Genomic DNA, 15,893 nt, shown 5'->3' on the forward strand with positions numbered 1-15,893 from the left:
CTAAATATATAAAGCAATTATTAGCAGACATAAAAAGAGAAATGTACGGTAACAAAATAATAGTAGGAGAGTTTAACACTCCACTTACATCAATGGATAGATCATCCAAACAAGATCATTAAGGAAACATTGGCCTTAAATGACATATTAGACCAGATGGACTTAGTAGAGCTATATAGAACATTCCATCCAAAAACCACAGAATACACATTCTTTTCCAATGCACATGGAACATTCTCCAGGATAGATCACATATTAGGCCACAAAACAAGTCTCAATAAATTTAAGAAGACTGAAACAATATCAATCATATTTTCTGACCACAATGGTATGAAATTAGAAATCAACTACAAGAAGAAAACTAGAAAAGCCATAAAATGCTACTGAACAACTATTGAGTCAAATAAGAAATCAAGGGAGAAATAAAAAATTACCTGCAGACAAATTAAAATGCAAATCAGACATGCAGACATTTATGGGATACAGCAAAAGTGATACTAAGAAAGAAGTTTATAGCAATACTGGTCTACCTCAACAAACAAGAAAAATATCAAATAAACAATCTATTAGTACACCTAAAGGAACTAGAAAAAGAAGAACAAATAAAGCCTCAAATCAGTAGAAGGAAGGAAATAATAAACATCAGAGCAGAAATAAATGAAATAGAAACTAAAAAAAATAGAAAAAAATCAATGAAACTAAGAGCTAGTTCATTGAAAAGATAAAGAAAATTGACAAACGTTTAGCTAGACTCACCAAGAAAAAAAGAGAGAAGGCTTGAATAAATAAAACCAGAAATGAAAGAGGAGAAATTATAACAGACAGCTCAGAAATGCAAAGGATTATAAGGGAATACTATGAAAAGCTATGCACCAACAATTGGATAATCTAGAAGAAATCGAAAAATGCTTGGAATCATACAACATTCCAAAACTGAATCAAGAAGAAATGGAGAACTTGAATAGACCAATCACCAGTAAGGAAATCAAAACAGTAATCAAAAACCTCCCAAAAAGTGAAAGTCCAGGACCAGATGGCATCCTCAGTGAATTCTACCAAACATTCAAAGAAGACTTAATACCTACCCTTCTCACACTCTTCCAAAAGATTGAAGGGGATGGGAAACTTCCTAACTCATTCTTCCAGGCCAACATTACCTTGATTCCAAAACCAGACAAGATCAACACAAAAAAAGAAAAGTACAGGTCAATATCACTGATAAACATAGATGCAAAAACACTCAACAAAATACTAGCAAATTGAATACAGCAACATATTAAAAAGATCATACACCACGATCAAGTGGGATTTACTTCAGAGATGCAGGGATGGTTCAACATCCACTATTCAGTCAACGTGATACACCACATTGACAAAATGAAGAATAAAAATCACATGATCTGGGGGCCAGCCCGGCGGCACAGCAGTTAAGTGTGCGCGCTCTGCTTCAGTGGCCCAAGGGTTTGCAGGTTCGGATCCCGGGAGCGCACCGATGCACTGCTTGTCAAGCCATGCTGTGGCAGTGTCCCATATAAATTAGAGGAAGATGGGCACGGATGTTAACCCAGGGCCAATCTTCTTTAGCAAAAAAGAGGATGATTGGTATTGGATGTTAGCTCAGGGCTGATTTTCCACACCAAAAACAAAAAAAACCCACATGGTCTTCTCAATAGATGCAGAGAAAGCATTTGACAAGATACAGCATCCATTTATGATAAAAACTCTGAATAAAATGAGTATAGAAGGGGGGCCGGCCTGGTGGCGCAAGCGGTTAAGTGCACGCTCTCCGACGTGGCAGCCCGGGGTTCGCCGGTTCGGATCCCAGGCACGCACCGACGCACCGCTTGGCAAGCCATGCTGTGGTGGCGTCCCATATGAGGTGGAGGAAGATGGGCATGGATGTTAGCCCAGGGCCAGTCTTCCTCAGCAAAAAAAGAGGAGGATTGGCAGATGTTAGCACAGGGCTGATCTTCCTCAAAAAAAAAAAAAAATGAGTATAGAAGGAAAGTACCTCAACACAACAAAAGCCATATATGACAAAGCCACAGCTAATGTCATACTCAATGGTGAAAAACAGAAAGCTATCCCTTTAAGAACAGGAAACACACAAGGATGCCCACTCCCACCACTTTTATTTAACATAGTATTGGAAGTCCTAGTCAGAGCAATCAGGCAAGAAAAAGAAATAAAAGGGATCCAAATTGGAAAGGAAGATGTAAAACAGTCACTATATGCAGTTGACATATTTTATATATAGAAAATCCTAAAGAATCTCTGCAAAAACTATTAGAAATAATAGCTGAATACAGTAAAGTTGCAGAATACAAAATCCACGTACAAAAATAAGCTGTGTTTCTATACACTAACAAGAAAATAGCATAAAGAGAAATTGAGAACATAGGCCCATTTACAATCACAACAAAAAATAAATACCTAGGAACAAATTTAACCAAAGAGGTGAAAGACTGTATACTGAAAACTATAAAGCATTGTTGAAAGAAATTAAGGAATACACAAAGAAATGGAAAGATATTCCCTCATCGATTGGAAGAATTAACACAGTTACAATGTCCATACATCCTAAGGCAATCTACAGATTCAGTACAATCCCTATCAAAGTCCCAGCGACATTTTTCATAGAAATAGGACAAAGAATCCTAAACTTTATATGAAACAACAAAAGACCCCAAATAGCCACAGGAATCCTGACAAATCCTGGAGGTATCACACTCCCTGATTTCAAAATATGCTACAAAGCTATATAAACCAAACAGCATGGTACTGGTACAAAAACAGACACACAGATCAAAGGAACAGAATCAAGAGAACAGAAATAAACCCACACATCTAAGGACAAATAATTTTCGACAAGTGAGCCAATACAATAGAGAACAGAAAGTCTCTTCAATAAATGATGTTGGGAAAACTGGATAGCCACATGCAAAAGAAAGAAATTAGACCATTGTCTTACATCATACTCAAAAATTAACTCAAAATGTATTAAATACTTGAATGTTAGACCTGAAACCAAAAACTCCTAGAAGAAAACATAGGCAGTATGCTCTTTGACATTGGTCTTAGCAGCATCTTTTCAAATTCCATGTCTCACCAGGCAAGGGAAACAAAAGAAAAACTAAACAAAAGGGACTACATCAAACTAAAAAGCCTCTGCACAGCAAAGAAAACCATCAACAAAATGAAAAGACAACCTAACAACTGGGAGAAGACATTTGCAAACCATATGTCTGATACAGGGTTAATATCCAAAATATGTAAAGAACACATACAATTCAATGACAAAGAAACAAACAATCCAATAAAAAACGGACAAAGGGTCTCAACAGATGTTTTTCCAAAGAAGATATACAAATGGCCAACACACACATGAAAAGATGTTCAACATCATTAATTATTAGGGAAATGGAAATCAAAACTACAATGAGATATCACCTGCTGCCCATCAGAATGGCTATAATTAACAAGACAAGAAATAATAAGTGTTGGAGAGGATGTAGAGAAAAGGGAACTCTCATACATTGCTAGTGGGAATGCAAACTGGTGCAGCCACTATTGAAAACAGTACGGAGGTTCCTCAACAAATTAAGAATAGAGCTATCACATGGTTCAGCTATTCCTCTTCTGGGTATTTATCCAAAAACATGAAAATATGAATGCATAAAATATTTGCGCCTCTATGTTCATTGCAGCATTATTCACGACAGCCAAGACTTAAAAACAACCTGAGTGCCCATCAATGGATGAATGGATAAAGAAGATGTGGTATATATACAGAATAAAATATTACTCAGTCATAAAAATGATGAAATTTGCCATTTGAGGCAACATGGATGGATCTTGCAGGTATTATGCTAAGCGAAATAAGTCAGATGAAGAACGTTAAATACTGTATGAATTCACTTATAAGTAGAAGATAAAAATGACAACAAACAGGGACCGGCCCAGTGGTGCAAGCAGTTAAGTGCACACGCTCCACTGCGGCGGCCCGGGGTTTGCCAGTTTGGATCCTGGGCGCGCACCGACGCACTGCTTGTAGAGCCATGATGTGGTGGCGTCCCATATAAAGTAGAGGAAGATGGGCATGGATGTTAGCTCAGGGCCAATCTTCCTCAGCAAAAAAAAGAGGAGGATTGGCATCAGATGTTAGCTCAGTGCTGATCTTCCTCACAAAGAAAAAGAATGACAACAAACAAACACATAGATATGGAGATTAGATGGTGGTTATGAGAGGCGAAGGAGGGAGGTAGGAGGGCAAAAGCGGTGATGAGGTAGATGTGTATTGAGATGAATGGCAATTAGTCTTTGGGTGGCGAACATGATGTAGTCTACACAAAATTTGAATTATAATAATGTACACCTGAAATTTATGTAATGTTATAAACCAATATTACCTCAATAAAAACATAAAACAACATATGCAAAGAACTCTTAAATCTCAACAATAAGAAAACAAACAACCCAATAAAAAAAGAGCCAAAAACCTGAACAGACATCTTACCCAAAAAGATGTACAGTTGGCAAATAAGTATATGAAAAGATGCTCCACATCATATGTCATCAAGAAAATGCAAATTTAAACAACAATGAGATACCACTATACATCTGCTAGAATGGCCAAAATCAGGAACACTGAAAACACCAAATGCTGGTGAGCATGTGATGCAATAGGACGCTCATTCATGGTGGGAATGCAAAATGGCATAGCCACTTTGGAAGACAGTTTGGCAGCTTCTTACAAAACTAAGCATACTCTTACCATACACTCTAGCAGTTGTGTTCCCTGGAATTTATCCAAAAGTTCTGAAAACTAATGTCCACGCGAAAACCTGCACATGGATGTTTATAGCAGGATTAATCATAATTACCAAAACTTGGAAGCAGCCAAGACATGCTTCAGTAGATGAATGGACAAACAAACTGTAATACATCCAGACAATAGAATATTATTCAGTGCTAAAAAGAATCTGGAAGAATCTTAAATGTATATTACTAAGTGAAAGAAATCAATCTGAAAACACTGCCTACTGTGTGATTCCAACTATATGATGTTCCGTAAAAGGCAAAACTATGGAGACAGTAAAAATATCAGTGGATGCCAGAGGTTGGGCGTGGGAAGAATGAATAGATAGAGCCCAGAGTATTTTTAAGCAGTGAAAATACGCTGTATGATACTATAGTGATGGATACACGTCATTACACATTTGTCCAAATCCACAGAATGTACAACACCAAGAGTGAACCATAGTGTAAAGTATAGACTTTGGGTGATTACGATGTATCAGTGTAGGTTCATCAATAGTAATAAATGTACTACTCTGGTGAAAGGTGTTGATAATGGTTGAGGCTATGCATTGGTGGGAGTAGGGAGTATATGGAAATCTCTGTATCTCCTTTCATTTTGCTGTGAATTTAAAAGTACTCTAAAAAATAGTCTTAAAAACATCAAAAAGTTTGCTTGAAAGTGAAGTCAGATGGAAATTTCATTTTAAAGAAAGAGGCAATATGTAGGAAAAATATTTAAAAAAGTACTTAAAATGCATTGTGCAGGGCCCACTTGTGGGTTAGACTAGTATTGGGTACAAGGCAAAACCAGTTAGGGGCAATAAAATATCTACTAACAATGTGGCTTATAATTTATCCATGGAGCTACCTTAATTAAATGTCTTGAATTGGACAGTTAATCTGGGCATCCTAATTCAGAGAAACTGGTCTTCCTGAAAAAAAAAAAAAAAATCTATTGGGTGACTTAGAGAGTAGAGGAGAGGAAGTTGTAGGAAATGGTTAGATCTTTTAGCTGCTACTCAAAAATGCATACATTGGAAAACCATAACAAGGATCTTGGTGCAGATCCAGATGAACTAAGTGGAAGGGACCATCAAATGACAGTTGCAGCCCTTATTTCTAGCCGAAGAACATGGCATCTTTCCTTCAGAGCTGAAATTAAAGCTTTCTTGGGAAACACACCCTGAAATTGCCTTCCCTGAGTCAGTCTGTGCAAGGACAAACTGCTCTCCTTGAAGACTTCCAACCAATCAGTCTACTCAGAGGAAAAATAAAGCAAAATGAAACAAAACAGGATCCATTTCCATAGATCGTCTGTGAATAAGCCTTTTAAACCTGTCTTTGCTTTTTTTCAATGAGACAATCCACACGGTTAACCTTCATATATGAGTCAACTTCAGCTACACTCTCTTTTATATCAGAGTAATTCTCTGAGATATTTGAAAATATTTATCTCTGAGTTTTTTCTCTAAGTAATCCTTTGAATATACGTATATTTAAAGTAGACTGCAAGGAGAGAAGAATATGTCTACTAAGGAATGAATCTTTTGGGATTGAGGGTTCTCAGAACATGGTTGGGAAATAGCTTGATAAACAATTACTGTGTGTGGATATGGGCAATTCTCCCCACTGTGACTCATATAAACAATGACTTCTACCTTATGAAGTTGGACTCTCTGCGCCCATCAGGTAGGTAGCATGTCTGAAGATGACAGGAATCAGGACACCACAGGCCTAATTACACACTGAGGAAGTTATTAAATTTCAACCAGGCTGCACTTTATTTTTAAGATAACCACAGAAGTTCATAATTATCCATATGTATTTCCAATTTAATGAGGAGAGTTCATATAAATAAAAAAACATGTTTATAGACAGTATGACTTAGTGGAAAGAGACCATCTAAAGCAACTAGATTTGATGTTAAGTCCTGGCTTAATTTATAACTTGCTGTATGATCTCGGGAAAATAACGTATTTCTTTGAGCCTTGCTTTCCTCATGTAGAAAAGAGAGAAAATGAAAACTAACCCATAGACTTATGCTAATAATAGAAGGAGACAATATGTCTAAATGACCTTAGCACAATCATGCTCAATATATAATAATTTTCATTATTATATCTTTAAAATAATTTTTCCTAACATGTACTTTTTAAAGTACTTAAAATGCATAAAATTGTTCTGTACTATCTCATTTATGTTAGGGATTCTATGTAAAAAGTACTGACATGTGGGGCTAGCCCCATGGCCTAGTGGTTAAGTTCAGCATGCTCCACTTTGGTGGCCCAGGTTCACAGGTTCAGATCCCAGGCACAGACCTACACCACTTGTCAGTCATGCTGTGGTTGCATCCCACATACAAAATAGAGAAAGACTGGCCACAGGTGTTAGCTTAGGGTGAATCTTCCTCAAGCAAAAAGAGGAGGATGATCAGTGATAGATGTCAGCATGGGGTGAATCTTCCACAGCAAAAAAAAAAAAAGTACTGACGTGATTATTTAAGCTATGATCATTTTAGGTTTTTGTGTGTGTGTGTGTGAGGAAGATCAGCCCTGAGCTAACATCTGATGCCAATCCTTTTTTTGCCGAGGAAGACTGGCCCTGGGCTAACATCTGTGCCCATCTTCCTCTACTTTATACTGAACGCTGCCACAGCATGGCTTGACAAGCGGTGCATCGGTGCACGCCCTGGATCCGAACCTGCGAACCCTAGGCCACTGAAGTGGAGCGCGCGCACTTAACCGCTATGCCAGTGGGACGGCCCCTAGTTATTAATTTTTATTTCTACTACTACCTGTGCACATTGGCATAAGGTGCATTTCTGATAGTATTCCATCAAATGCTTGTTGCACTATCACCACATCTCTTGTGGAGCCTAACTAATCCTTCCCATCTATTTAGCAAAACTGCTAATGCTGACATATCCAATGAAGATCATATACTGTAGTAACTTGAATGGCAAAGATTAAAAAAGAAAGAAATAAACTGACTAGGTCAGCAGAAATAAATAACATCTATACTCAGCATCACCTTTTCCCTTATATATAATTTTGTCAAAGAAAACACAACTGTTCCATTTTTGAGACAATTTTAAATAGTTGAGGATTAAATGTCCTGCCTCATTATTGTTTGATGTGATAAGCTTTATTCCCAAGACCATCCCAGTAATGATACATATTTATTCAAGTTTGCATGTGTATAAGCATATTAATTTTATATCCTCAACCTGTTCTTTATCAGAAGGCTCTCTGTTTTTGAAACATACAATATTAAACAGAATTTACCATTATTAAAGTTCAACTGGAAATGCATTTAATATGTTACGCAAAATGTCGTTTACTTGTGACACATTTAAATTTGCTAAAATAGAAGACTCAATATCTTTTTCTACCTGAAGGGGAGAAAGGTTAGGTGACACAGTGAATTAACTCTAAGGCTGTGTCTTTTCATCTCTGAAGACCTCACGGTCACATTTACTTATATTGACTTACAAATGGGAAGTATAGTGGTTCCAGAAATCACTCATGTTCCACACAAATTGCCAATCATGGAGATCTCCGCTCAAGAGTCCCAAAACAACAACAAGGGGATAATGCCACAGATAAAAAATGATATACTAAGTCTTTACAAGGAGTTTTTTGTAGGAGGCATAATGAGTTCTAACTGTATTTCTTAATACCCTCCATAATGTTATATAGTGATAAGCCTTAGTAATCTTTTTTCCATTTATTCTTTTCTTTTTAATTTATTGAGAAAACTATGAAACAAGAAACCCCAAGTAGGCTAGTCAAGGTGAAGGTCACAGAATAAATTAGAGTGAGACTCAGAGGGAGACGCTGTGTCTGCTGAATCTCTTTGTCGAGGTTAGCGGACTTACTGCGATAGGCTGAAATAGTCTGCTTTGTTTTTTTCTCTACCACCACATGTCACTCTTCTGAGTAAAAAGGTGAACTTTTTAAACGTTTATTATTTCTTTATTGTGATTTATTTAAATTATCACATTTTCAAATCCAATTATACAGTAAAAAGATTAATAGACTATATAACCATGACTATTAGAAAAATAAGCAAAAAAAGCAGATACCTTAAGTAGTTTCAAGAATATAGCTCTAGGATATATTTAGTACTATAAACTTGGAGATTATTTCATTTTCCTTTGAACTCTAAGAAATGCATTTCCTGTATTCCCATTTTCTGTTCTTTGTGGCACGGAGTATCATAAGGTGTTTTCAAGCAATCTGACTTAGAATATGATCTCTATACAGAGCCATCTCAGGTGTGTGGCGGATTGGGAAGATTACCCTGGACACCATAATACAGGAATATTCTCTTCCAAAAATAGCCTTTTGAGACCGACTCAGGAAGTCAAATGGTGAACTATAGAAGAGGGTGGTGAGTCTTCAAACTGGTGCTAATAATGCCAGAAGTTCATACACACCATAGCCAGACAATAACATCCCCTCCCTATCCCAACCCATACAACCACCACCATGAAAAAAACACAGCACTCCATCCCTTCCACACATTTTCCTAAGGGAATATTTACTTTGTAATGTCCTTATTGTTCTCTTGAATGTGATTTCCTTTGTTCAGAAAGGGAGATGGGACAATGCAGTTTATCTGGTTTATCCACTGACTTTCAAACTTTGCATGTGTTTCTGCTCTTGAATCACTTCAAATGTGGAATAGATAGCCCAAAGTAGATAATTAGGCCATCATTTTGCAGTGGTGTTCATTTTATTAATAAGATAAAGTTGTGTTTACTCATCTAAAAAGGTTCTGAACAACAATGTTAATTGCAAAAATTAGAGATTCATAAGAGCAGGATATGGAATTTGAAAAGATATATTCAATATTCACATATCCACCATAAAAATGTGACTTTATATTTATAAATGGGGAATAGATATGTTGTTTTCATAGTACAAAATAACCTGAATAAAGCTATTCCCTATATTCAGAGTATGAATGAATGTCTGAGTGGGTGATCTTTTTTGTCTCACTGTAAAGGGGACAGCTATAGGTTAAGACAGGGTGACAAGGAGACAGATGATAGCTAGAAAGATAGATAGATAGATATACATATACATACATATTCTTGAACACAATTTTAATGCTTCTATATTTTCCACACTTTGACTTGTCCTGTATAGTAACAGGGGTTTTCTCTCCAATCTATATCCTTAAGTGTCAGTCTCTTTAAAAGTTTTTACTTTGTGCTTATTTTCTCTTAGCTACTATTTTTTTCTGCCCTCTTTATCAGATATGAACTTATTTTTCTCTAAAGACCCACAGTTAATTCTCTAAATGATATATTCCAAGCACACCAGTTAGTTACTTTCCTACTGCTAATTTCCCAAGCTTGATACATTGCATAACACCAAATCATCAGAGTATGCTTTTGTTTCCAATCTGTTTCTGAATGCTTTAGTTTGTTTTTACTCTTCTTCTCTCCATACGTATTCAGAAATATAGTTTAAATTATAAATAAAAATGCAAATGGTAAAGTTCTTAGTGTATTCTTCCCTAAAATAAGATTATATTGAAACTCATATCTTAAAAATTTAAATTCCATTACAATAATTTCCCCAACCCAAATCCTAACAGTATATTTATATCTATAAAACTCAAAGACATTGGAAACATTCACATAAAACAAGATACATTTATTTCTAGTGCGACTATAACAAAATCTCTTATGACTAGATCCCGACATATTATACTCTGATTCTTCCACTTGCGAAACTGAGAGGATGTGAAACCTCTAAATTCCTAAAATCTATTTCATCCAAATGACATTCAGTGTTTATTTGAGCTGTGTTGCTACCCACCAAAGCGATTTGTTTTCATTGAAATGAAAATAAGAAACTTGCTCAATACAGAGAAAGACATTTATTTGATTTTTTCCTTAGGTTCATAGTCAACATTGTAATTGCTCTTTGGTTCTTTTTTCAATGTTTTCATGGTTTTACTAGAAAATAAAAAATACAAGATTTTGACATTGTGTATGTCTTCGTTTGTGATTTTTTTCTTCAATTATGCTATAGGCTATCAGAGTAATGCTCTTCTGAGTTTCACACTTTAAATTTCAGATTTATTTTTACCACTGCTCACAAATATTGGTTCTATTAGGTTTAATGAAATATGTATAATTTCTGATTTCTAGCAAGTTTATGACTTTTAAGTACATTTGTACCATAAAAACTACTTTACCTAAACTCTGTATTCTTGCATGTGATGATGTAGAAAGAGGTAAAACTGATTGCAAGCTTTTCAGACAATTTGAGAGGATCTGACATTTTTAAAGTAGGCAAATTAATTTGTTTACTGTTTTGTTCCTTTTTTCTTAGAAAAAAATTTACTTCTTTGTTAAAATATATTTATATTTACATTCTTTTGCATCATTTATTCACTGGAGCTGTCTGTGGGAGTAAATTACTCTTTTTTTCTTCCATCCCAAATTACAGATTAGAGCTCTCTATCTTAAAAGTTCCTTGCTGAATCTTCTAAAAATCTTTGATTATGGTTTAAAAGGATTGTTATTAGCCTTATAAGGACTCCATTTCTGTTCTTTTATTTCTTTGAAATACGCGTAATTAGGTGGTATAATTAAGTCTTTCATTAAAATTGTCTTAATTGTTTTTGTCCCAATAAAAATGACAAACAAATACCTTGAGTGTATTTAATGCCTTAATTGTTCCCCATGAGTTAGATTACACAGGAAGGACCAGATTCATAAAATATTTTATGCACCATTTCTTTCAGGACTTTAAACATTTCCCTCAAATTGGAGATTTCTGGGCAAAATACAAATAATTCTGATTTACAAGAATCCCTAGAGGGAACTCACTTTCCCCTTTAGTATACACCTTATTGTGTGCTATGCATAACTTTAGAGGAACAATTCATTGATAATGAAATGTGCAGTGGCCTAACCAACAAATTACTGCAAGTTCTTTCCTTCTAAATTGAAGAATATTGTAGACAATGACAAGGCAGGCTTAGACACAAACATCAACAGCATGTCATTTCGTATAAACTGTGTCACAATTGGAGAGATGAAAAGAGAATGTGAGGGTGTCATAATGGGCTACCTGGTCATGCAAATTGGATTTCATGAGCATGGACCCAACTTTCAGGTTCAGAGATGTTGTTCTAAGATGAAGCCCAGTGCCTTTTATTCTTGACATCCATTTGTACTAAGCTATACCTAACGCCAAATGATTTGTTCTTTTTTCTCTTTGTATTTTACATCCTTCTACTCAAAAATTATTGGTTTTCTTTATTATTCTAACCAACCTTTGCTAGTTGACCAGCTAAACAATTTGATAAACTGAGTTCCTAAACTACCTCTTGTTTTCATTTTAAGAGGAGTCTTCAATGTTTCATGCCAAAATAGGGACTGTTTTTGAGAATTTCATGTAGGCTGGTAGAAAACAAATCTATTTAGCAGCGTGGAATTATTGGATTAAAGTAGTTATCAAATATCAAAACAAGAACTTCCATAGGTGTTCCCCCTCCATTCTCTCCACCCCCCATTTTATTTTCTTTAGTTCCTATCACTATCTAAAAATCATTATTTATGCCAACCCCACTACAATGTAAGTTTGCTTACAACAGGAATTTTTTTCTGCTCACTGCTGTAGCCACAACAACTACAATTGTGCCTGATATAATAGGAACTTAATAGTTTTAAATGTTAAGTGAATGCATCCTTGGCACAAGAGGACAACAGGGCTCAGACATCCAGATGCCCAAAATGGATCTTATTTTCATATAGTTCGTACCAATGTGTTTCTTCTAGTGTTACATTTCTAAATCTCATTTTTTTTTTTTTTTAATTGATGTTTTAATGGTTTCTAACATTGTGAAATTTTGGGTTGTACATTTTTGTTTGTCCATCACCACATATATGACTCCCTTCACCCCTTGTGCCCACCCTCCACCCCCACTGCCCTGGTAACCACAGTCCAGTTTTCTCTGTCCATGTGTTGGTTTATATTCCACATATGAGTGAGATCATACAGTGTTTGTCTTTCTCTTTCTGGCTTATTTCACTTAACATAATACGCTCCAGGCCCATCCATGTTGTTGCAAATGGGACGATATTGTCTTTTTTTTATGGCTGAGTAGTATTCCATTGTATATATATACCACATTTTCTTAATCCAATCGTCAGTCAAGGGACACTTAGGTTGCTTCCACTTCTTGGCTATGGTGAATAATGCTGCAATGAACATAGGGGTGCATAAGCCTCTTTGGATTGTTGATTTCAGGTGCATTGGATAGATTCCCAGTAGTGGGATGGCTGGATCATAGGGCATCTCTATTTTTAATTCTTTGAGGAATCTCCATACCGTCTTCCATAGAGGCTGCACCAATTTGCATTCCCACCAGCTGTGTATGAGGGTTCCTGTTTCTCCACATCCTCTCCAACATTTGTTGTTTTTTGTCTTGGTGATTATAGCCATTCTAACAGGCGTGAGGTGGTATCTTAGTGTTGTTTTGATTTGCATTTCCCTGATGATTAGTGATGTTGAGCATCTTTTCATGTGCCTATTGGCCATCCGTATATCTTCCTTGGAGAAGTGTCTGTTCATTTCCTCTGCCCATTTTTTGATCGGGTTGTTTGTTTTTTTGTTGTTCAATTGTGTGAGTTCTTTATATATTATGGAGATCAACCCCTTGTCAGATGTATGTTTTGCAAATATTCTCTCCCAGCTGGTTGGTTGTTTGTTCATCTTGATTCTGGTTTCATTTGTCTTATAAAAGCTCTTTAATCTGATAAAGTCCCACTTGTTTATTTTTTCTTTAGTTTCCCTAATCTGGGTAGGCATGTCATCCGAAAATATTCCTTTAAAACCAATGTCAAATAGTGTGTTGCCTATATTTTCTTCTATGAGTTTTATAGTTTCAGGTCTCACCTTCAGGTCTTTGATCCATTTTGAGTTAATTTTTGCAAATGGCGATAGCACATGGTCCACTTTCATTCTTTTGCATGTGGCTGTCCAGTTTTCCCAACACCATTTATTGAAGAGACTTTCCTTTCTCCATTGCATGTTCTTAGCACCTTTGTCGAAAATTAGCTGTCTGTATATGTGTGGTTTTATTTCTGGGCTTTCAATTCTGTTCCATTGATCTGTGTGTCTGTTTTTGTACCAGTACCATGCTGTTTTGATTACTATTGCTTTGTAGTATGTTTTGAAGTCAGGAATTGTGATGCCTCCTGCTTTGTTCTTTTTCTTTAGGATTTCTTTAGCTATTCGGGGTCTTTTGTTGCCCCATATAAATTTTAGTATTCTTTTTTCTATTTCTGTGAAGAATGTCATTGGGATTCTGATTGGGATTGCATTGAATCTGTAGATTGCTTTAGGTAAAATAGACATTTTAACTATGTTTATTCTTCCAATCCACGTGCATGGGATATCTTTCCATTTCTTTATGTCATCATGGATTTCCCTCAATAATGTCTTGTAGTTCTCATTGTATAGGTCCTTCACCTCCTTGGTAAGATTTATTCCTAGGTATTTTATTCTTTTTGATGCAATTGTGAATGGTATTATCTTTTTGAGCTCTCTTTCTGTTAGTTCATTATTAGCATATAGAAATGCAACTGATTTTTGTAGATTGATTTTGTACCCTGCAACTTTGCTGTAGTTGTTGATTGTTTCTAATAGTTTTCCAACAGATTCTTTAGGGTTTTCTATATATACAATCATGTCATCTGCAAATAGTGAGAGTTTCACTTCTTCGTTACCTATTTGGATTCCTTTTATTCCTTTTTCTTGCCTAATTGCTCTGGCCAAAACCTCCAGTACTATGTTGAACAGGAGTAGTGAGAGTGGGCAGCCCTGCCTCGTTCCTGTTCTCAGAGGAATGGCTTTCAGTCTTTCCCCGTTGAGTATGATGTTAGCTGTGTGTTTGTCATATATGGCCTTTATTATGTTGAGGTACTTTCCTTCTATTCCCATTTTATTGAGAGTTTTTATCATAAATGGATGTTGTATCTTGTCAAATGCCTTCTCTGCGTCTATTGAGATGATCATGTGGTTTTTATTCTTTGTTCTGTTGATGTGATGTATCACGTTGATTGATTTGCGGATGTTGAACCATCCCTGCATCCCTGGTATAAATCCCACTTGATCATGGTGTATGATCTTTTTAATGTATTGTTGTACTCGGTTTGCCAATATTTTGTTGAGGATTTTTGCATCAATGTTCATCAGTGATATTGACCTGTAATTTTCTTTCTTTGTATTGTCTTTGTCTGGTTTTGGTATCAGGGTGATGTTGGCCTCGTAGAATGATTTAGGAAGTGTTCCATCTTCCTCTATTTTTTGGAATAGTTTGAGAGGGATGGGTATTAAATCTTCTTTGAATGTTTGGTAAAATTCACTGGAGAAGCCATCTGGTCCTGGGTTTTTATTTTTTGGGAGGTTTTTGATTACTATTTCAATCTCTTTACTTGTTATTGGTCTATTCAGATTCTCCATTTCTTCTTGGTTCAATTTTGGGAGGTTGTATAAGTCTAAGAATTTATCCATTTCTTCTAGATTGTCCAATTTGTTGGCATATAATTTCTCATAGTATTCTCTTATAATCCTCTGTATTTCCATGGTATCCATTGTAATTTCTCCTCTTTCATTTCTAATTTTATTTACTTGAGCCTTTTCTCTTTTTTTCTTAGTAAGCCTGGCTAAGGGTTTGTTGATTTTGTTTATCTTCTCGAAAAACCAACTCTTTGTTTCATTAATCCTTTCTACTGTTTTTTTGTTCTCAATTTCATTTATTTCTGCTCTGATTTTTATTATTTCTCTCCTTCTGCTGGCTTTGGGCTTTGTTTGTTCTTCTTTTTCTAGTTCTGTTAGGTGTAGTTTAAGGTTGCCTATTAGGGCTTTTTCTTGTTTGTTAAGGTGGGCTTGTATTGCTATGAGTTTCCCTCTCAGGACCACTTTTGCTGCATCCCATATGGTTTGATATGGCATGTTATCATTTTCGTTTGTTTCCAGATAGTTTTTGATTTCTCCTTTAATTTCATCAATGATCCATTGGTTGTTCAGTAGCATGTTGTTTAATCTCCACATTTTTGTCAC

Source organism: Ceratotherium simum, chromosome 27, assembly GCF_057802395.1.
Source record: "Ceratotherium simum simum isolate JZ-2026a chromosome 27, ASM5780239v1, whole genome shotgun sequence".
NCBI lineage: Eukaryota > Metazoa > Chordata > Mammalia > Perissodactyla > Rhinocerotidae > Ceratotherium > Ceratotherium simum.